The following is a 22540-nucleotide window of genomic DNA, read 5'->3' as shown; positions in this document are numbered from 1 at the left end:
ATCGGCAAGCCCTAGGCTCTAATTTTGACATTCTATGTTATTATTATGCATATTTAGATTCCAACCAGGCACAGATTATTTCACTGAAAACTTTTTAAAAGAAAGTAAATCTTCATTAAAAAGAAATTCTCTCTAGGCAGACCAAGGCATACATTTGCACCTGGAAAAAGTAATTATTTGGTCAAGGTAGTCTCATAATTACTGTATAACAGTGTCTGGTAACACTGCTCTGTTGAAGAGCCTGTTAACATTTCCATTCTAATATGAGTCATTATTTTACCACTTGGCTTACAAGGTACTGTCCTGAAAGCAATTTTATTCTGTCTTTTTTTCTTTTTTTGTAAAAAATGAAAACAGGCTGTCTGGTCAATTTGGTTCTAGGATATGGTGCAAACTTCAAATCCAATTAAAACTGAAATGCTTGGCAATTTTTAAAGTTATTTTCTTTTGAGTCCTAATAGGCTTTACTCTGATCTCATGTTAAATCAATAACTTATTATACCGGAGCAAATTATGTTAGGGCAATGTAAGGTATTTATGATGCCCAATTAATTCTGTTTAGGCTTCCATTAAGAAAATACTGAACAGATGACGGCTTACAATTGAGTTCATTCTAAATTTTGCTATAGTGTACTTGCTGATACACTCGAGATGAACAAGGTTACATGGATCAGATACAGTGGTGCCTCGCAAAACGAAATTAATTCGTTCCGCGAGTTTTTTCGTCTTGCGATTTTTTTCGTCTTGTGAAGCACGGTGTCGGGAAAGTTTTGGAAAAGCTTCAAAAATCACCAAAGTCTTCAAAAACCTCAAAAAAGGGGGGTGCTTGGGAGGGAGGGAGAGGCGGGCGCGGGGCGTGGGGGGGAGGCGGGGCGGAGGGTGCTGCCTGAGCCCCCAGGATCAGTTTGGCTCGCCTTGCTCCGACCCTTTGCACTACAGTCGGCGCCGTCTTGCTGCTGCTGCTGCTGTCGCCGCGGTAGTCAAAACTCCTACCGGCCTAAAAGTTGTCTGGTGCAAAATCCCTTCTGCAGCAGCAGCCCAAAAGAAAGCAAGAGCGCCAGCCAGCCAGCCGCCCGCCGCGGGCAGGAGGGAGGGAGGGAGGGAGCGTCGGCGACGGTGGATGCCTATTGCCTCTGTTGCTGCTGCAGCCGGCCAGCCAGCCAGAAGCGCGCGAGCGGAGAGGGGTGCATCCAGCCCGTTGGAGAGGAGCGCGGGGGCGCGTCCCCGGTGGCTCCCGAGCTGACCTTGCCTGGCCCGGCGCCTTCCGTGCTGCCAAAGGGCGACTCACCTGCCTGCTGCCTGCGCTGCGCCGGGACTAACTCGAGCGGGGCGAGGAGAACACACACTCGCGCGCACACACACCGAGAGGCAAACTTGCCGCAGCCGTCGATGTCGCGGGGTTGGAAAGCGCGGAGATGCAGGTAGGGGGCGCCCCTCGCAGGGCGAGCGCCGGAGGGCCCGGGCAGGCGCTCTTGTCACCGCCGGGGCGCTGGGGGGGGGAGAAGGAAGGAGCCCCGTCCGAAGAGCCCCGGAGCCTGGCCTCCCTAACTGGGAGTTGTGGGGAGGGAAGTGTGCGCGCCTTGCTATTTTTCGCCGAAACAAAGCTCCCTCTCCCTCAGAACCCGCCTTCACGCGTTCTTGCCCCTACGGAGACGCACACCGCGTGCTATGAGTTGCTCCTCGAAGTCAAGTCGCAACTGTATTAACGGTTTTAAGAAAAAGGAAACAAACTTGCAAGATGTTTCCGTCTTGCGAAGCAAGCCCATAGGGAAAATCGTCTTGTGAAGCAACTCAAAAACGGAAAACCCTTTCGTCTTGCGAGTTTTCCGTCTTGCGAGGCATTCATCTTGCAAGGTACCACTGTACTTGCTCTAGGAATAAGAGAGGAAGTCTTCTCATTCCCAGATGGAAAAGTTGTGGCAAATGCATATACCAACCTTTGAATGGCAAACAAAGAACCTAAAACAGAGATGGGATCTAGAAATTCTGCTGAAGAAGGATTTTAATAAAGGTTGTAGTGGGATGTAATCACTTTGAAGTTGGATATACAAGGAGCATTAGTGGAGAAAGGAGGGGTGAAGACTATAGTGGATTTGTAACAGTTGCTCAAGGACTGCAGAATCGAAAGGAAGCAAACTCTGGCTTCTGCTGCCTGCTGGAAACCAAAGGTTTTATCCTCTGCATTCTGGGAAGACAATCATGCAAAGGGGAAGACCAACCTGGACCCACCCATCAGTCCAAGAATGAGCAACTGCAGGGAGCTTGTTCCCCACGCCTCCAACTGCAAGAAAGAATGGTCTGCTCCATTGCAGGTACCTGGGACCAAAGAGAAACATCATAAGGAGGGGAGGACAACCTGGGCCCATCCATTGGCCAGTGAATGAACAGTTGGCTGCTTTCTTCTTTCTTCCTCATTGATGATTCCTTTTGTGTCATGCCTCTTAGTTTATGAGCCTGTGGGTGGGGCTGTCATATCTTTTAATATACTGATCACACTTAAATAGGCTACTATTTTGCTTCCACTCAATTCAAGGTGCTTATATAAACTCCAAAATGATCTGGGAATCTGCTTTCTCCCACATGATCTCCACTTATAATTATAAATGAGGGGATTCATCAGCACTTTACTAGTATTCTTCTAGGATTCTTATTTCCATATACTGTTGATTTCATATGCTATTGCACTGAAAAAAAGAAATGTTCACTGACACCTGGTAAATGATGTACATATGACAAAGCCTGAGCACAGTGAAGTGTGAGCTAAAAGAAAGTGATTTTCTGTTGAGTGAACATGGAGCTCTCCAGGGCTGGAATCAGATACCTAACACAGTTGGGACGTGGCAGTTAGAAGTTTAATTGGCTCTTTGATTACTGCAAAGGGGCTTTGCTAACTGCTTGATACTTGTTGACAATTTGCAGGCTCAAACTACCTTTGATAATACACAAATTCCCCAAAGCTCTTCTGGATATAACAAAACCCATACAGACGGCAGAGAGCACACTGAAGAATATATTTACTCATACATTTGGTTAAAGTTCAGGTAACCTTGAAAATGGAAACGGCTGTTGGCTACCTGTAGAAAAAAACTGGAAACGGCTCAATTTAAAAATACATGCACCCTAAAGATGCATAGCATCTGTAGCATACCTAAATCAGAAGGAAGAGAGAGAAATTCAGAGGGTCCTCTGTGATCTCTTTGAGAAGACATCTCTTGACAAAATGCATCGCCTGCCTCTTCTTCCTCAGTCCATGTTAAGCTGTTTAAGATTTTCCTTTCACACTTTAATTCTTAAAAAAAATATGTAGATGTTTTATTAACAAGAGAGACTACTTCACTGGGAATAAAATAGTCCAGGTCCTCTTCCAAACAAATCAATCTCAGTCAATTGACTCTATGAGCTTTAGTCCACCATCTCTATCTTCTTACCAGGGAGTTAGTCCCATTGAACTCAATGGGCCTTTCTTCAGGCCACAATATATATTACACTTTTCACATACTACAACTTCAGTTTCCCTTTTATTTTATTTATTTATTTGTGTGTGTCTTTAATCTGGCCACCTTAGGCACTGCAACTTGTAGTCTGACACCTCCATTATCCTGATTAGTTATTTAACATAAAAACAGCAGCAATAAAGAAATAACAACACAATTAAGAGGAAGGTATTATTTATGGGATAAAACAAACTCTAGATCTGAATCCCTATTTCACAAGCAATCCTTCTGTCCCCCAGTTATATTCTTCCACATTCAATGTCTCCCCTGCCATCTCTGTAAGCCAGCAGCACAGAGGGTGGCTGAGAGACTTGTTTCAACCACAATTAGTATGAAACCACAGGGAGCTTTAAAAAATAAGTATTGCCAAATAAATATTTATTAAGCAACCCTTTTGGAAAAATGTAAAAGAAAATGGGTTTGATCAGCTGGATGATGGGGGGGGGGGAACCACCCATAGTTCTCTCCATTAAAGGAAGGGGGAAAGTAAAAATATTCATGCAGCTGAATAGTCATTTGTATGAATTCTACAGGATAATGGGAAAAGAAGGTTAACTTTAAAAGATGCTTTGGGATGTGTCCCTTTTCACCAGATTAAAGACTCATGTTCGTGAGAATTTCCAATCCAATTGTCTCTCTCTTTCTACAGAATACTTACTCATATTTTTCAATGCATGAAATATACACAGAGATATATTTTCATATAGATAGATATATTGGGAACAAGCATCTTCAGCTTCTACAGCCAATTGTGAACAACCTGGGAATTAATACTGGAACCTGGCTGTGAAGATGGAGAGTTTTTGCATAATGTGGACACCAGTATCATTCTTTTCTTCTTTATGATCCTCCCACACAAAAAAGCTATTTGCCATATCATTGTTCCCATTGAGCATCTTCTGGAGAATAAAAACATGTTACCCATCTTCTTCCTTTTTTCAAGGTCTTCTGCTCAACATTTATCCTCACCAAAGCATTGGAACATCATCTTAGTATCCAAATAACACATCCCATCAGTGCAATTTTTTAAAAATCATTTTTATTTGATTTCACAATGCAAAATTATAAAAAAAATATTCAAATACATATCCATAAACAGAGATTCCTCTGGATCTCTGAACTTCCCCCCACCCCTACCCTGGCGCCCCATTTTAAACATTTAAAAACTGCATCTTCTTCCATATTTAACTATTACAACAATCCATATTTTCCATGGTAATTGTTACACTACAAGTGAAATTAAAATCCTGCCAACGTTTCCATCTGCTTACAGTGGTCTTTCAAATAAGTTAAAATTTCCCTCCATTCTTTTGCAAAGTTTTTGTCCTCTTGGTTCTTGAGTTTTCCAGGCAGCTTTGCCATTTTGGCATAGTCTATCAGCTTAGTTTGCCATTCTTCTCTGGTAGGGACTTTGTCATCTTTCCATCTCTGGGCTGCCACCAGTGCCAAGATTTATACTTGGTCAGTGGAACTTTGCGTCCCTCTCCTCCTGCCATGCTCACCTCACACTCTTCCCAAATCTGTTCCATGGTGTTGGAGGAACCTCTTGAACAGATTTAGGGGGGTACTTGGGTGGTGGAGGAGGAAGGGGAAATTCCCAAGATCATCCTGGGAGCCTCATGGTTGAGCAGAGATTTGAATTTGATTCTCCCCAGTTGTAGCCCAACAAGCTAACTAATTGTACACACATTGCTTCTCTAATTGCTGACCAGGGTCTCTTTCCACATGAGACACATGCATCCCTGTCAATCACTGGCACAAAAATGCTACCCACAGTTGGGGTCATATGTAGGGGAAGAGGATTTGAATGGTGTCTGCATTTATTTATTATACAAATTTATAAAAATAAAATTAAACACGTAAACATCACAATTGTACCCCACCTTTCCCTTCAAAGACATGGTTCTCCTGCATTACACATTATCCTCAAAACAGCCCTGTGATGTGAGTATGCCTGACAGGCAGAGCTTGGCCCAAGAGCATCATGTCCACATGGGATTTTGAGCCATGGCACAAGTATATCTCATGGTACTGGACACGGGGGGCTGCAATGTCACCTTAACCTTGTTACAGTTCCTGCTATTTAAAAATAATAAAATAATAAAATCTTCCAGATTCCCTCTGCTTATAATCTCTTTACTGGCCACCTGTTGAACTATGAGAAGGATGAGAAGAGGCTGCATTGTGAAGGATGGAGGTGAGGGGTATTGGAAGGAGCATGTGTCCGAGATAATCCACTCCAAAAATAACAAAACGCCTTCTTAAGTAGGATAAAGCCTGCAAATTTAAAACCGTGTGTGTGTGTGTGTCTGCACGCGACTGCTCTTTGATATCACTTAACTGGAGTCCAGATTAAGCAGCAAAGAAGCCTGCATGTTATTATCCACTTAACCAGGACAAAAGCTATGGTAACAAAGATGTTACAGGCAGACTCGTAAGACCCATGCCAAGATTTCTCGAGATACTACAGGCAGGACAAAGCTACATTATAAAAATGAAAGAAAAAAAAGAATTCAATGTAAAAAGAACCTTACTATATATATATAGAGAGAGAGAGCATTGCTAAATCGGGACACTGGTTACACTTTGCTGATTAGAATGCACAGAATCTGGTTTGATTCTGAGCCCTGCAGGAGGCATTAACATAACAAAAAACGATCAGTGAACCTAAAATCTTTGAATGCACAAAAGGGAAATTATTTTCTATAGTCAAACTTGGACCGGCTTCCCGCCGCACGCTCACACTCCCCTCCACCCGCTTTCCCTTAATATAATTCAGAAATGGTTTCCTTGCACATTGCTTCCTTTTCATATCCAGAGGAGGTGATGGTGCTTCAGGAGAAACATTGTTACAGTTGCATTCTATCCAAACATGCCAGGAGGTATGAAATTTGTCTCCAGCAGAGGGGAATGTAAAGCGTACGGTATAAATATCACAGCTGGAAAGATACAGAGAGCATAAGCAAAGGGAGGAAGAAAGAATAACTGAGGGTTGACAGGTGTTACTAACACAGGCTGGAACTGTGAGGCTTGACATGGGGGCGGCTGCTAAAAAACAGCAGAGGAGTGCAATGTTTAATCGAACTTACCCATGTTGTTTCCCTGCCAGGCAAATGCAGCCAAGGACTGGTGTGGTGCCGGTGCTGGTGAAACTAAACATTGCCTGCACACCCCGGAGTGAAGGCTTGAAAGACAAGAAGTGGCATAAAATGGCCAGTGTTTCATTTAACTGTTAAATCAGGATTTGCAGCAGGAAAACACAGTTCACTTTTGTGCTGCGGACAGACCGTTAATATGCACCTGCCACAGACCAAACGCCGAGGCCACATCCGTACCATACATTTAAAGCTGTGTCATACCACATTAAACAGTCATGGCTTCCCCCAGAGAATCCTGGGAATTGTAGTTTGTTCATGGTGCTGAGAAGTTGCTGGGGAACCCTATTGCCTTCACAGAGCTGCAGTTTCCAGAATGGATTATCAATCAGTCCCTCTCTCCTGGGAATGCTGGGAATTGTAGCTCTCTGTAGTTCTAAGCATACTTACAAGGAAGTACCGTATTTTTCCTTCTATAGGACGTCCCCATGTATAAGACCCCCGCCCCCAGTTTTCGGGACTCAATTTTTTTAAAATGAGGGGAGATGACCCAATGTTCTTGAGCCTTTCCCCCCAGCAGCTGCTGGCAGGAAACACTCCCTAGATTGTTTCCTGCACACAGCAGCATTGGGGGGATTTGTGCTCCCGCCAGCCATCCGGTGGGCAGGAACACAACCTCCCCCGATGCCACCACATGCAGGAAACCATCCAGGGAGTGCCGCCCCCACACGCAGCGGCCTCGGAGGAAGTTGCGCTCCTGCCAATGAGCTGGCTTCTCTCTACCCACCACGCAGCTGCGGGCAGGAAACACCCCCAGATCACTCCCTGCTCGCTGCGGCATCAGGGGAAGCCACGCTCCCACCAACCAGATGGCTGGTGGCACCCCATTTCTCCCTCCCCCCCATGCCACTACAGTGGTACCTCTAGTTATGAACTTAATTCATTCCGGAGGTCCGTTCTTAACCTGACACTGTTCTTAACTAGAGGCGTGCTTTCACTAATGGGGCCTCTTGCTGCCGCTGCGCTGCCAACACACAATTTCCGTTCTCATCCTGGGGCAAAGTTCTCAACTTGAGGTAACTCTTCCAGGTTAGCGGAGTTTGTAACCTGAGACATTTGTAACTCTAGGTACCACTGTATCCGTGTATTGGACGCCCCCAGTTTTTTGACATTATTTTTGATTCAAAAAACCAATACATGGGAAAATATGGTATGCTTCACTAAATCAGATACCAATGGGATCGGCATACAAGTGTAGAGCAGATCAGCTGAGTTTTCTTTTCAGCACCATTAGTGTCATAATTTTTTTTAAAAAAATCCATTTGATTATTTGGTTAAGCATTAAATTGTGTAATTGACACATTGTTTAGGCAGGATGGTGCTGCCCGTTATTCAGAACTGGGTGCTGCTCACCAGCTGAGTGTTGCAGCCTTTTAACAGGGCTTGCTTTAGAAGGTGTTGATATCTGGCATTTGCCCACTACCTTGACCAGCAAGAAGTCCATTTCCCTAACAATGCTGGCTTTCTTACTTTGAAACGAGGATCCAAGAAAGTCCCAGACAGACTGAAAGAATTTTCCGTTTGCACACCTCACCTTTCTCAGGTTATACAGGCCAAGAGAAAATACATTGCCGAAAAGCCGCCAAAGTCCTGGATAAAACAGGTACAGTGGTACCTCAGGTTAAGTACTGAATTCATTCCGGAGGTCTGTACTTAACCTGAAGCAAAGTTCTTAACCTGAAGCACTATTTCTGGGTTAGTGGAGTGTGTAACCTGAAGTGTATGTAACCTGAAGCATATGTAACCCGAGGTACCACTGTACTTGTCTCAGATAAGCAGCAAAAATAGAGCTGTTCAACAGTTGGAACTGACTTCCTTGGAAAGTAGTGGACTCTCCTTCCTTGGAGGTTTTTAAGCAGAGGATGGATGGCCATCTGTCATGGATGCTTTAACTGAGATTCCTGCATTGCAGGGGGTTGGACTTGACCCTTGGGTTCCCTTCCAACTCTACAATTCTATAATTCTCTGATAATGCCTGATGGAGATATTTAGCAGTCACCTCTTATGTAAGGGAAAATATTCTTTACTGTATCCAAAGCAATGTCGTTGGGCAAAACTGTTGTGGTCCGGTTGATGTTGCTGCAGCACTGGAACAAACTGGAGGTAAAGAAAGGCACAGCTCCAATTTTTATCCTGTTGGGATATTGGAGGCTTATCTGATCTGTACTTGAATAATGTGTCCCTCTAGTACAGTGATGATAAAAAGCAGAATGATCTGAACATGCAGTAATCATGTCCTTGAGGTACATTACATTTATTGTATGACATTCTAATTTAATAGTTACCATGGGGTCTGTGATCTGGAATGATGCCAGCAGCTCAGATATCCATTAAAAGTAGGAATGAATGAGTATGAGATATAGCTGTCTCTCTGTGCGTGTGCGTGTTGTTGTTGTTGTTTTTTAAAGAACAATCTCTGGGAAGAAAGATTCAATATCTAATTTAGTTCAATCCATAAACAGTGCTTCATTTGCATCACATTGAATATTGCCAGAGCTTTTGATATTTTTGGCAGAAATGAATCCTTATTAATAGCTACTGTTAGCGGTTAGTTACTGACAAGTCACTACACTAAACAAGAAACATTGAACAAGGAAAAAAACTAATAACTAAGGGTGTGCATCAGATTCAGGTGACTCCAGAGCTGAGTCAGGCTTATTTGGAGAGCTGAAGCACAGTTCAAACTGAAGTGGGCTCTCTCCAAAATCAGGGGGTTTCCTGAAATCTCATGACTGTTAGGGAGGCTACTCCTTGTCCAGCAGAGAGTATGCCTTCAAAAATTAAAACATGTTGACTAGGCTAGATAGTTTTAAAAAGAGCAAGATCTAATGACAAAGAATTATTCAACTTTTAGTTCCAGAACTACTTTCACAATTATAATAAAAAGCATTACAACAGAGATTATCCCTGCCACAAACTCTTCCCGCCCCCCATCAAAGTGGAACCTGGTCCACATAAATGATCAATTTTACAAGAGAGCACATTTTCATGTCAAACATTGAGGGGTCATGTTAAGCCCTGCTCTTGAAATAGAAAATTATTCTAAACCATAGCTTTAAAATAACAGTAAAACTCATGTTTTTTGAAAATTTGCATCAGTGCTGAAATATACCCCCTCTTTTGGGCATTTCTTTAGAAAAATTGTGGTATGCATACAGTGCCCACATATGTCTTCAGTAAAACCATTGCATGGCCAAATCTTATTGTTCATATATGATGGTGCATTGGCTGGGTGTAGGACAGGTTAGAGTTGGAGTCCATTAACATAAGGGGCGGGCACTGGATTTCTACCCCTGCTATATAGCATTATGATACTATGATGTAGGGATGGGGGATAAATTTGATTCATTTTGCATTTAAAGGTAATTCTACCAAATTTGTACTTTCTGAAACAATATGTGAACTGAAATGCAGCCAGCCTTCAAAATGCAGTGCAGTTCTCCAGCCAAGTGATTATTTTTATTTTATTTTGTTATTGTTAAAATGCATACACCACTTGATCATTTAAAAATCCCTCAAAGCAATTTACAAAAAAAGCAATGCATAAAAAAAATATATGCTAGGGTGAAGTGTGTAAAATTGCATATACCAGTGAAAACAACACAAAAAAATGCATTCCATTATGCAAAAATTAGGCCAAAAAAATGCAAACTGATGTGAAAAATGTGGAGAACTGTTTTTAAGATTGGCAAAATTAGAAATTGAAATTGGCATCCCTATTATTCTGCCCTTCCCTACTATCCCATTCCCTGACTAAGTAAAATTCCCCACCTGAGAAAAGAGGGTAGAAGCACCCACCAGGATCTTGGTTATATTATTCTTATTCTTATTCTTCTTATTCTTATTATTTATATACCTCCCTATACTCAATGGCACTCATCAGGATTTAGAGTAACATACTGAAGTGGCTTGCTAATTCAACTTTAAAAAGGATTCTGTGCTGTTTCCATTTTGGCATCTTTCCTTCTTTTGTGTACCTTTTGTGCAAATTCAGCATCTACAATCCGGGTGAGAATTTGCACAGTGAAATTCAAAATTTCAGGATTTATCATCCCACTGCAATTCCATTTTCCTTCTTTGCCCCTTTCTTCTTCCATATCCCTTTATGCTACTGCTGCAGAGTACAAAGTCCCATCTGTTCTGAGCATACGCAGTCTAGACCAGATGTGACCTACAATTTGCCGAATGGGGAAGGAACATAGAGAGAATGCTGTCTGCCATCTGTTGGTGTAGAAACCAGCAGAACCGTCCTGGCATTTCAACAGATTTCTCCCAGTGGGGAGCAGCAAATAAAAATCACATTTCCTTTCCTTTTCTTTCTTTTTTTAATCATCTGACAGTTCCTTTGCACCAAAAGCACCTTGTGATAAAGCTGTGACAGGTAACGTCTCAATGGCTTCACTCCGAAAATGGCTTTACGCTTCGTATAAATACACTCTTCCTGCTGCAAACAACAGATCAAAAACCATCACTGCTCTCGTCAGAACACTACACAGGGGAGCTGCTCTCAGAAGCAGGCTGGTCTAAGAGACAGATCGGCTCTGTTCCTTTCCACCTTTTGTTTCAGGGCACATGAAAAGAAGGCTGGGAGGGTGGAAGGCAACGAGGCAGGTGTTCGTAGCAAACAGGGAGGTGGTGGTGGGGCAGCTTTCCACATCTGAGCTGCACGCAGCTTTCCACATCTGAGCTGCACCACCGCTGAGCAGCTTGCTCTTAATTTTTAAAAGGAGAGAGATATAACCTAACAGGTGGCCTTTGTGTCATTCACTTAGCAGTCTAAACTGTTCTGGCACTTCTTTTTGTTGCTGTCTTCATGTGGAGATCCAGTCATTTAGACCCAAGTATACAGGTGCCAAATTAAAGGGGAAGGGATAGTCATTTAAACTGCTGCAATTTAGGAGGTGTGGATTTTTTTAAGAGAGAGAGATTAAAGGAAAATGGAAATGTGAAACCTTTAGAATCTATTGCAACAGTTGCCTTTCCATGCCTGATCTACCTTTAATCAAAACCTGCAATAAGGGAGCCTGTTTTAATTTGATAACTTAAGCATTTTTTTAGCCCAGTAGTGCAGTTACAATATATGTTTATACACTGAGTTCAGATGCACTTTCTTCCAGGTAAATTTGTTTAGGATTGCAGTCCAAAGCACACTTCTCCTGTTTCCTGGTAATCACCCTGGCTCCTTCTTTTAGAATGGCTACAGTTCTGTTTCCAATGATCCTCCTTCTTATGGCTCCTGGAGGTCACTGTGTTTTTTATTCTAGACGTCCCCTCACCATGATCCAGCATTGTGGTGAGGGGACTTCTAGGTTTATGAAAATGCCAGGTGTCAAATGGTAACCTTTTACTCGTCCTTCACCCCTCCTACTCCCAACATTTCTTTCTTTCTTTTTTAAAACTGTTTCTATTTATTTCCATGGTACAGAAGATAAATTTTGAGAAATGACCCTTCCAACTTTGCTACCTCTGCAATGGCACTGAATTTGAGCCGGCCATTTTTGGCTCTTCTTATTTCAGAATAGCTCCTATATTGTCCACAGCATGAACAAAAGATGAAAGATTAGAGCTGCATACACTGCATGGGGAGATTGTGGAGGGATAAATCTGCAAATTTCAGTTTCTTTCGTTTTCTCATTTTTTCCAGTCCTTGGTTGCTCACATTTCCACATCAGTTCGTGACTTTGTTTTAAAATCATCATGAAGTATTATCATTCCTGCAGTGTTTATTTCTCCTAATATACATGTTTTCATATTCAATTTTGCCTAATAATACTTTTTTTGCAAACAAATTCCCCTGGCATAGTGCATTTTAAATATATTCATTTAATTGGCACATTTTATTTATATCCCACCCTTCCCCCCAAAGGAAGTCAGGGTGGGAAACTAGAATAAAAACTTTTTAAAACATCTTTTTAAAAAACAAAAAAGCCCCCCCCCCCCCAAGCCCAAGTCCATCACAGATGCAGACTGAGAAAGCTCTCAGTTGATAAGGCTTCCTGGAAGAGGAAGTAGGCACTGGAAAGACAACAGAGACAGCACCTGTCTGATATTCAATGAGAGGAATTTCCAAAGCATGGGTCCAAACACTATGTTGTGTGGCATGGACCACCTGATAAGAAAGTATTTACAGGAGGTCCTCACCTGTGGAGCACAGTGATCATTAGTGTTTGCAAGGGGTGGGGTCATCTTTTATGTCTTTTGGCGTCACTTAGAGGCCTTTGAGGTAACAAGCAACTTATAAATCCAATAAATGCTAATAATTTGCATACAAATTTTTCAGTTGGAGAACTGCATAACCAAATGTAGAGAAGTGCTAATTTTAAAGAATAGCTGAATCTTGGTTCATATGGTTTATTGTAAGTACAAACTAGGGAGGTTTGCTAGTGGAGGCTAAGTGGAGGAGATGACAGTTCCACAGCTGTTTCCCAAGTGAGTTTGAATCTGAGAGACCCGGTACAGCAGCATACCCAATCTGGCCATCTCCAGGTGTTTTGGACTACAATATGTTGGTAGGGGCTGATGGGAGCTGTAGTCTAAAATGGCTGGAGGTCACCAGGTTGGAGAAAGGTGCAATACAGAATTCCCTAAAACGGTGGGATGGTGCCTTGTGCGCCTCCTTCTGGCAACTCTTGCAGCCAAGCTGGTGCCAAACATGCTTTCCTTTGGACCACATCAGGGAGGCCGAGAGGGGGGTCTTGTCATCTGGGCAACCCAGGACCTCCAGACACACTGCCAGGTTTGCACCCTAGGGAGGACATTTTGGTGCTGCTAACACAGCAGTTTGACTTCAGCCCTGGAGGTACATTCCATTGTCCCTCAAGACAGATAAATGCCAACAAGATTCTTATCCCTAGCTGATGTAAGCTCTTAGTTCTTAGACTAAAAGACTTAAACACAGTCAACAAAAAATACGACATTTTCCTTGGCCTCTACTGCCTAGAATTTTTAGAATTACCCAGGCATACCACTTAGTACCCTGGCATTATAGATGTTAGCAACAGACCTTTCAACCACAGCATATAAGTCTTAGCAGGATATCTTTGTTGTGAAAGCAAGAACAGGTTTACATAAAGGGACAATGCTGACTAGAGGGGACATTTCCAGTTCAAGTATACAAAGAGACGCGTTAGCACATCATAAGATGTTTATCTCCCAATACAAACTTTTCTCATTGCAGACATGAAATATCAAAACAAACCAAGGACACCTTGTCCAGTAAAGTGCAATACTTATCTAAGAAAAGGATGTTAGTTCTTAAGCTGTATCTGGACAAAAAGGTACACAAATGTGATTTCTTCTATGAAAATTCCCAGCAGAGAATGGATATCCCTTCCTACAACCCCAATATCCCTTTAATACAGCCTCCTGTAACTGGGTGGCTTCCAGATGTTTTGGTTGCTAACTTCCATCAGCCCCACTCAGTGTCGCCAAAGTCCAGATCTGATGGGGGTTGTAGTCCAAAATATTTGCAACAGGTTGGGGAAGAGTGCTTTAATATGCATGAGCTGCAACAGAGCAAAGCTTCAACATCCATGTGATTGTTTAATTGTGTAAAATAATGAGGGGAACACCAGTTTTGTGTTACCAACGCTGTATATGTCTTTGCCCAGAGCACAAGCTTCAACAACCTTGCTCACCACAGCCTTCTGGTGAGTGTGATGAGCAGCCATTTCCTCTCACAACTTTAAGGTCACAGAAAACAGGATAGGGATCATCCAGGCCATCTCCATCATCTCCTCAGCAGGAAATCTGGGAACCTGAAGACCATACTGGGCCAAACCATCCTTCTGTGGCTTTTCCTTCTGTCAAACAAGAATGGCTGGTACCGACTTGCCTGGAAAAGTAGCACTTATGGATTAAGAGGTGTGTGTTTGGCAGTGGATGGCGACTAGCAACTCTTGACTTAACCTCTAAGGTCAATGAAAGCCTGTAGATCCCTGGCTAACTGTTTTATGATAGAACTGGTCACATCAAGAAATCAGTGAGCCTTTTGTCTTGCCAAAGGCAAGTTCTTTTAAAGTTGTTCTTTTAAAATGAGATTCAGAAGCAATAAAAGATACACAAGTGAGTGAGAAGATTAAAGATTTTATTCTAAAACAGCAAGCAATGTATACATACCAAGCAAGCACTTCAATCTGTCACTTGGAAGCCCTCAAGAAGTGGTGAAGATAGCCTCAGTTTGCATGGACCTGGAGCTGATCAGTCTGTGCACGAGCTTCAAAGAAACTCTGCCCCAACCGTCCAATTTTATAGATAGCCTGTGATGCTTCCAAGGCTGGCTACGTGCAGATCATCCATTAGCCACCCCTTCCCAATGCCTCACTTTCTCAAAACAATGTCCAACATCAAAGAAGGTACCCACCATTATTCTCCACAACTGATTAATGCAGCTGTGTGGGGAGCTTCACCTCCTCCCAGCGTTCTCAGGACATTAAAGACTGTTCTCAAACCATCAAAAAACTTAACAAGAGCGAGGAAGAGGGAAAGAACAGAGGCAGAAAGGGATCCATATCAGATCACTAACTCCTCCATACATATTATCTTCCAGATGCATTTCTCATACACCTTTGTAAAATTTAAGTTTGGAAAACTCCCTGATGTCTCTCATCACCTGCTGATCCTTTTCTAAAAATAAAAATCAGAGATTCTAGAGACTGAAAACTCTGTGTGCCAAGCATATATTCTACCACTGAGCCACCATTCCTGTCCCTGAAAGCTCGGCACTATCAGAATCTTTTCATTAACTGCTTTGGACTTAGGTAAAAGCAAATCTGTCCCATATGCCTTGATCACTTCAACATAGCATACTGTGAAAAGAGAGAGAGATTGGAAGCCAATAAAATGTTCCCTATCTCTCTTCCACTCTCTCCCTGGTCAGAGAGCAGAGCTAGTGTGGCCCAGGGACAGCAAGAGTGTCAGGATCATTGTCATGGCCTGGAGAGAGAGAGTCCTGAGAGTTGGCTACCGAGACCCAGACTTTTGCATCCGTGTTCTAGGCCTCAGATGCTCTAGCACTGGGATAGAAATATGACCCACCACTATTCTTTTGGTCTTCTGGTGATTTCATCAGTTGGCTGTGTCTTCTATTCAGACTCAAGTGCTGTTGTCCCTGGGCATGTATGCATTTAGAGCCATGTGGAGGGAGATTCTAAAAATGCACTGATGCACATGAATGTCATAGTTGCCCCAATTACTTTATGCCTGCCCTTTTAGAAATGTGAGCCTCTTCCTTATGCTGAGTCAGACCTCTCGTGCAACCAGCTCAGCATTTTTCTGTACTAACTGGCAGTGGTTCTTCAGGGTTCCAGAGAGAGGACATTCCCATCCCTAGCAGGAGATGCTGGGGGTTGAATCTGGGACCTTCTGTATGCAGTGCTGATGGTCTGCCACTGAGGCATGCCTTTGCTTCACATCTCTCACCTGCTAGGCATGACTCTGCACTGACTGCAGCAAACCATGTCGGTCTCTCAGTCTTCAGCTTTGGACATCATTCATTCACAAACCTGAACAAACAGGAAGGTAGTCAAGTCATAATAACTGTTAAGAATTCCCCTGAAAGGTGTTTGGCACATTCTTTCAGGATGTTTCAATTTCCCTAAATGATTAGAAGAAGGCTCAGATTTGATGCCCAATTATTCACCTGCCTGCTTTGAGGTGCCAAGGGCGGAAGAGGAAGCATTGATTTCATACCTCTCTGCCAGTTTAGAAATGCTATGTTGTCAGGTGTGTGTGAGGAGATGCCTGAACATGAAAGCAGACATCAATAAGCCAATGATGGAATACAAAGAAAGGGTGTCCCTATTATACAAAATCTCTGGAAAGTTGTCAAGTCCTTTCTGCCCCATTGGTTAACCCACCCTCCCTTTGAAGATGATGTGAGAGCTTGGCAACAGCTGAAATGTTGTGTCACAGAGGCGAACACTGGCAAAAAGATAGATCTGGCCACCTCTCCTCTGTTGGTGTGTTGAAAGGCAGCAATCCGTCATTCGCCAAGCCCTCTGCCAAAGAAAGTTTAACTGAGGCAGGAGCCATTCCGAGTGGGGATTAATGGGAAAACGAAAACGATCTTTTCATATTCTCGGCCCTCATAATGTGCGACAATCTGTCATTAGGTGGAGCCGGGAATCAATTAAGCATGAATGATGCATAGGAGTGTGGAATGTGACCTTAACAAGTTGTCTTGTCTCTTGACTTGATGTTTCCATCTGTTTTGTGCAAAGGCTGTTCCAATAATGCAACGAGGAGGCAGATATGATTTCCGAGGGAACAGTCATTATGGGCCACAATCTTCCTGGACCTGATAAGTTTAATCCAAGTTGCCTGGGAGGGAAGAACTCATAAAATACTTTATCTGAGGCAAGTGCAAAAATACTCATAAACTCAAAGGTTAATCACTGCACCAGGGGAACAGATGAAGGAGACAGGGCAGCTTTACGGCCTTCAATGTGCTGTCCTTATTAATCATGTTGCTGGCTTGCTTTAAATGTGCCCCATGCCTTTATGTTTGATAGGCAAATGGTAAGCGAGGTGGTCTTAGAAGATCTTTAGAAAATCGCGACAAAAGGCCTGATAATATCACATACGAGAAACCGTTCTGTAATGTGTTGGGGAAAGCATCGTCTACAATTATCAATTTTTGTTAGTTAACAAAATGGCAGGTGCTTCTCCTGGTCAATGAAAAGTTGTAAGCTCTGGGGAAAGTTGTGATAGGTTGTTGCATTTTGTGTAGTGGATTACTTGGAGAGACTCTGCAACTATGTACTGATTTGCAACGTTTGCATGCTACCCAATAACAAACATTTTCTGGGCATAGAGTGGGGGGCAAAAAAAGGCATAAAAATTCTTTTTTAAAAAAAGGAAAAACCAACAAACAACATCAGAAAAGATACATGATCAAAGTTAAAACCATCAGCAGCAAACCATATGAAGCAGCAGTAAAAAACACAAAAAAACCCACTAAAAGGTCATAAGAATTTAAAACATCTGGAGAAATTCAAAAAGGCCTTTCTCTGCAACTGAAAGGACCATAATGTGGTTACCTCTCTGGGGAGCCTCTCAATCTCTGGGGAGCTCATTCTGTAACTGGGGCAGCACGTTGAAAAGGCCCCCCAATCACCATCTGTTTTTTAAAGGTAGAGGGGAGACATGAAATTTAAATTCTATCAAATTCACAATTACTCAACAAATATATGTTATGTAATGTGGAAATTATGGGCTGAGGCAGGTGGCCAGTCCTTACCATTTGAGGTGGCCCAATTGCTACTGTTTTCAAAGATCAGAGGAGATGACTTGGCTAAAACTGGGAAGAATGGGGGGAGGGGCTTATGGATTTTATTAAAGTCCCTCCTACCTTCCCTCCTATAATTTGAGTTTAAGCCTTTATTCCCCTCAAAGCATGCAAGGAAGTATAAGAGTTTTCCCGCAAGCCAGAAATGTTATTAATGAAGGCAGGCAGATTTTGTTTTTTTGTTGTTGTTTTTTTAAATTGAACAGAAATGATCCAATCAATATGGAAGTTTAAAGGGAAGTAATTATTGGTATGGTTATCATGATTTTGAAAAGTAGATGAAATACTTGCTAAGGAAAAAAAGAGGGAGGAGGTGTGTTTATAGATATACAGTTGCCTGTAGACCAAACTAGATGTGATGTTAATTGTGTGCATGCAGTTAACATCTTTTTTTTTGTTATGTAAATAACAGCTGCAGAAAACCTTGAGGTGTCTGTGTTGCAGATGGCTGAGGATTGAGAGACAGAACTTACCTTACCTCTCTCGCCCTGACCTAGCCACTGTGATCCACGCGACGGTCACCTCCAGACTGGATTATTGTAACTCGCTCTACGTGGGGCTGCCCTTGAGACTGACCCAGAAACTCCAGCGGGTGCAGAATGCTGCGGCGAGACTCCTTATGGGGTCTTCGCTGCGAGATCACATTCACCCGGTGCTATACCAGCTGCACTTGCTCCCGGTGGAGTACAGGATCAGGTTTAAGGTGCTGGTTTTAACCTTTAAAGCCCTATACGGCCTAGGACCCTCGTACCTACGGGACCGCCTCTCCTGGTATGCCCCACAGAGAAACTTACGGTCTTCAAATAAAAACATCTTGAAGGTCCCAGGCCACAGAGAAGTTAGGCTGGCCTCAACTAGAGCCAGGGCTTTTTCGGCTGTGGCTCCGATCTGGTGGAACACTCTGTCACAAGAGACCAAGGCCCTGCGGGACTTGACATCTTTCCGCAGGGCCTGCAACACAGAGCTGTTCCACCAGGCCTTTGGCCAGGGCACAGCTTGACTCCCTCCCTCGGCAATCTTCGCGGAGCTCTGGCCCAATGGTTGCCAGTGGCTTGAATTAATTAATTTTATAATGAATGATTTTAGAGTGTTGTTTATGCTATACTTTTATACTGTTTTATTGTTGTTAGCCGCCCTGAGCCTGGCTTCGGCTGGGGAGGGCGGGATATAAATAAAATTTATTATTATTATTATTATTATTATTATTATTATTATTAAATCTACCTCCAAGAAAAACCAACTCTCTGAAGCTGCTATTTGCATACCAAGAGAATTGTTTCAATGGGAGCTTTGCTTGAAATACAAGTAGCAGCATTCAAGAGAGGGTTTTCCTTGAAGCTGGCAGTGTTAAATTCTACTTCCCTATCACAAGGTTCTAAGGCTACACATGCCTATTTACAAAGCCAGAAAAAGCACACCAGTTCCATTCATGCAATTAATGTCACATCTAGTTTGCCTGTGTGTGTAGTCAATATTTGAAGAGGAGCACTCACTGCATATTCACACAGCAAATAACATAAATGGCAAGTCAGTTTGGGCTGTGCACCTTTCATAAGTCCACTTCATCTCTTTCTGTATTAACTTTTTAATACATATTCTATCTCAATTAAGTGCACATTTCATCTCAATTAAGTGCATATATCTTCTCAATGTAGGCAATTCTATACTTATTTTATCCTATATGGGTGCCTTGGTATACAAATCCCATAAATAATAATAATTGATCAATAAATAAAATTCCTATTTTATGCATTTTGTCACCTTTTTTGAACCAAGAACTTTATTACAAAATTCAGAGAAGTACAGAATTCAAAGGATAATGATGTTCCAATCAACACATTGGTCCAGAAGGTGCAAATCAGGTGGGTTTGCTTTAAAATATGGAGCCAACAAAATCTTCTGCTATCCCTGTTTTAGAATATATGTTTCCATATACTCTGAAAAGGCAAGGGAAGAATGATCTACAATGCAGGTGCATGATCCTTGGGGATCTGTACTCAACTACAAGATGGTGGGAAAGAATATGACCTTTGGTTTCAAGTATTGCTTCCACACTGAATCCTAACTTCTGGGTTCCCACTATTGGTGCACTCACAAGCATTCCTACACTTGCTTGTTTCCTTCTCCCCTGCCCCAACACACACACACACACACACACACACACACACGTCTACAATAGTTTCACTCCTATAATTATTAACAAACTGCCTTCTCAGTTTATTGCCAGGTTAGGTTCTATTTGTCAGCTGATTCCCTCCTTCTGTGTTATAAATAAGAGGGTTGGACTAGTATAATTCATTGGGAGGGGAGGAACTCTACATTACTCCCACATTTCTTTCTTTGAAAACGAGAAAAGGTCAATATTCTCTCTGTAATTTCTGTGATGACAGTTTGGGAGGGGGAAGCAGCCATATTTCCAGCAGCAAATGTAATTACGGCTATGCCCTTTTCTCCCTTTCTGCTTTTGCTTAAAATTACAATCATCATTCACGTGTGACATGGCAAGTACCCAGGCAAACCTTCCTTTAACCATGTGGCAAGGCCCTGACCACAGCTCCTGGGTAGGACATATAAATTCTAGAGCACAAAGGCATACTCCCAAACCATTGCCATCCGGTGAAAGCCTGAGTTATGGTATTGAAATATACTCAGAGTCGCAAAGTGATTTCATGCTCTTTATTCAGCTCATAGTGGTGAGGAGGAATGAATAATTGTCCCCTCACAGTATCTGCTTTATATACATTATTTACACAATGGGCTGCACATGATTGGCTAATTCTGGAATTCTACTGTAAGCCAATCAGGTTGTGGATTCACTTCTATCTGGAGCAGGATTGGGTGGTTCCTGCCAACCAATCATACTGCTGCATTGTTCTAGGACCAATCAGACTGCTGCATTCTGAATCCTATTGTTCTAGGACCAATCAGACTGCTGCCTTTTGGATCCTATTGTTCTAGGACCAATCAGACTGCTACAGTTTGGATCCTATTCAACTCAGTACATAACACCCCTCCCCTCTAAGTTCCAGTCCTGCCCGGGAGGTCGCATTCATAGTCCTCAAGGTATGCCGGCGGCCTACGTGTGCGTTGTGGCCTGGGGTGTTCCCTGGTCCGGGCTCCGGGTTCTGGCTCGTGTTCCAAGGATGCTGGCTGTGATGCGGCTGTTTGGTCTGGTGCAACCGGCTCGCTCAGTCGTGGTTCTGGTTCCGGTGTCCTTTCGGCCTCACGGGTCCTCTCTGTATTTACTGATTCTGCCTCTCCGGCTGGCCCCTCCTGCTCTATGGGCCTCACTGCCCCGCTGTTCCCTTGGGACTCCTCTGACCTGTCCTCCTCCTGGTTTTCTCCCGGGAATCGTCGCCGTATCTGGTCGCAGTGGCGGCGCCAGCATTGCCCCCCATCCGTTAGCACCTCGTACGACACGGGGCCAGTGACCCTGGTGATTGTGGCGGGTACCCATGCTGGGCCTGCCCCAAAATTCTTTGCGTACACTGGGTCCTGGGCCTCGAAGGTCCGGGGGTTCCTGCCTTCCCCCACCACTACCTCATCCTGAGCTCTATCGGGGTGAAGGCGGTCCAATCTGATTGCAAGGCGCCGACCCATTAGTAGTTCAGCGGGGCTCCGGCCAGTCGTTGAGCTGGGGGTGCTGTGCTGTGCTAGAAGGAATGTGGCAAGGCGGTACTCCCAGTCCCCTTGCGTCATGCGGCGAAGGGTGTCCTTGGTGGTCCGCACCATGCGTTCTGCTTGGCCATTGGTGGCAGGGTGGAACGGCGCCGAACGGATGTGGCGGATGGCGTTCTGCGCTGTGAAGGTTTGGAATTCTCCTGACGTAAATGCAGTCCCGTTGTCTGAGACGAGAGTGTCAGGGAGCCCGTGGGTTGCAAACAGCCTGCGTAGTACCCGGATGGCTGCGGACGTGGAAGTGGACGGTACCAGTGCGACTTCCAGCCATTTGGTGTAGGAGTCCACCACTATGAAGAATGTTTTCCCCTGAAAGGGGCCAGCGAAATCCACATGCAGGCGTGACCATGGTGCTCGGGCGGACTCCCAGGACTGGACTGGGGCCCTTGGGGGATCTGGGCGGGATTCTTGGCAGGCCTGGCAGTGTTTGACCCAGGCCTCTATCTCTCCATCGATCCCCGGCCACCACACATAACTCCTGGCAAGGGCCTTCATTCTTACTACCCCTGGATGTGTCTCGTGTAGGGCTGTGAGGACCCTTTTGCAGAGGGGCTGGGGAACAACGACTCTGCTTCCCCATAACAGGCACCCCTTGTGGGCCGACAGTTCATGTTTGCGGGTTGTGTAGCCGGCGAATTCTGGCCCGGGGCTGCTGCTGGGCCATCCCCTCCACACCCAGTCCAGGACCCGGGAGATGACCCTATCTTTCTTGGAATGGTGTGCAACTTCTTGTACCTGAATGGGGCGGTCGGGAAGCAGCTCCAGGCTCATAACCTCTTGTGCAGGTGCTGGGTCAGGGCCTGTTTCCGGTAGTGGTAGCCTGCTGAGGGCGTCCGCATGGCCCATCGCCTTCCCAGGTCGGTGAATCAGTGCATACTGGTAGCTGGCAAGGAAAATTGACCACCTGAGGACGCGAGGAGACAGCA

Source organism: Podarcis pityusensis (assembly GCF_964106645.2).
Source record: "Podarcis pityusensis genome assembly, chromosome: 1".
NCBI lineage: Eukaryota > Metazoa > Chordata > Lepidosauria > Squamata > Lacertidae > Podarcis > Podarcis pityusensis.
This window is presented reverse-complemented; position numbering follows the sequence as displayed.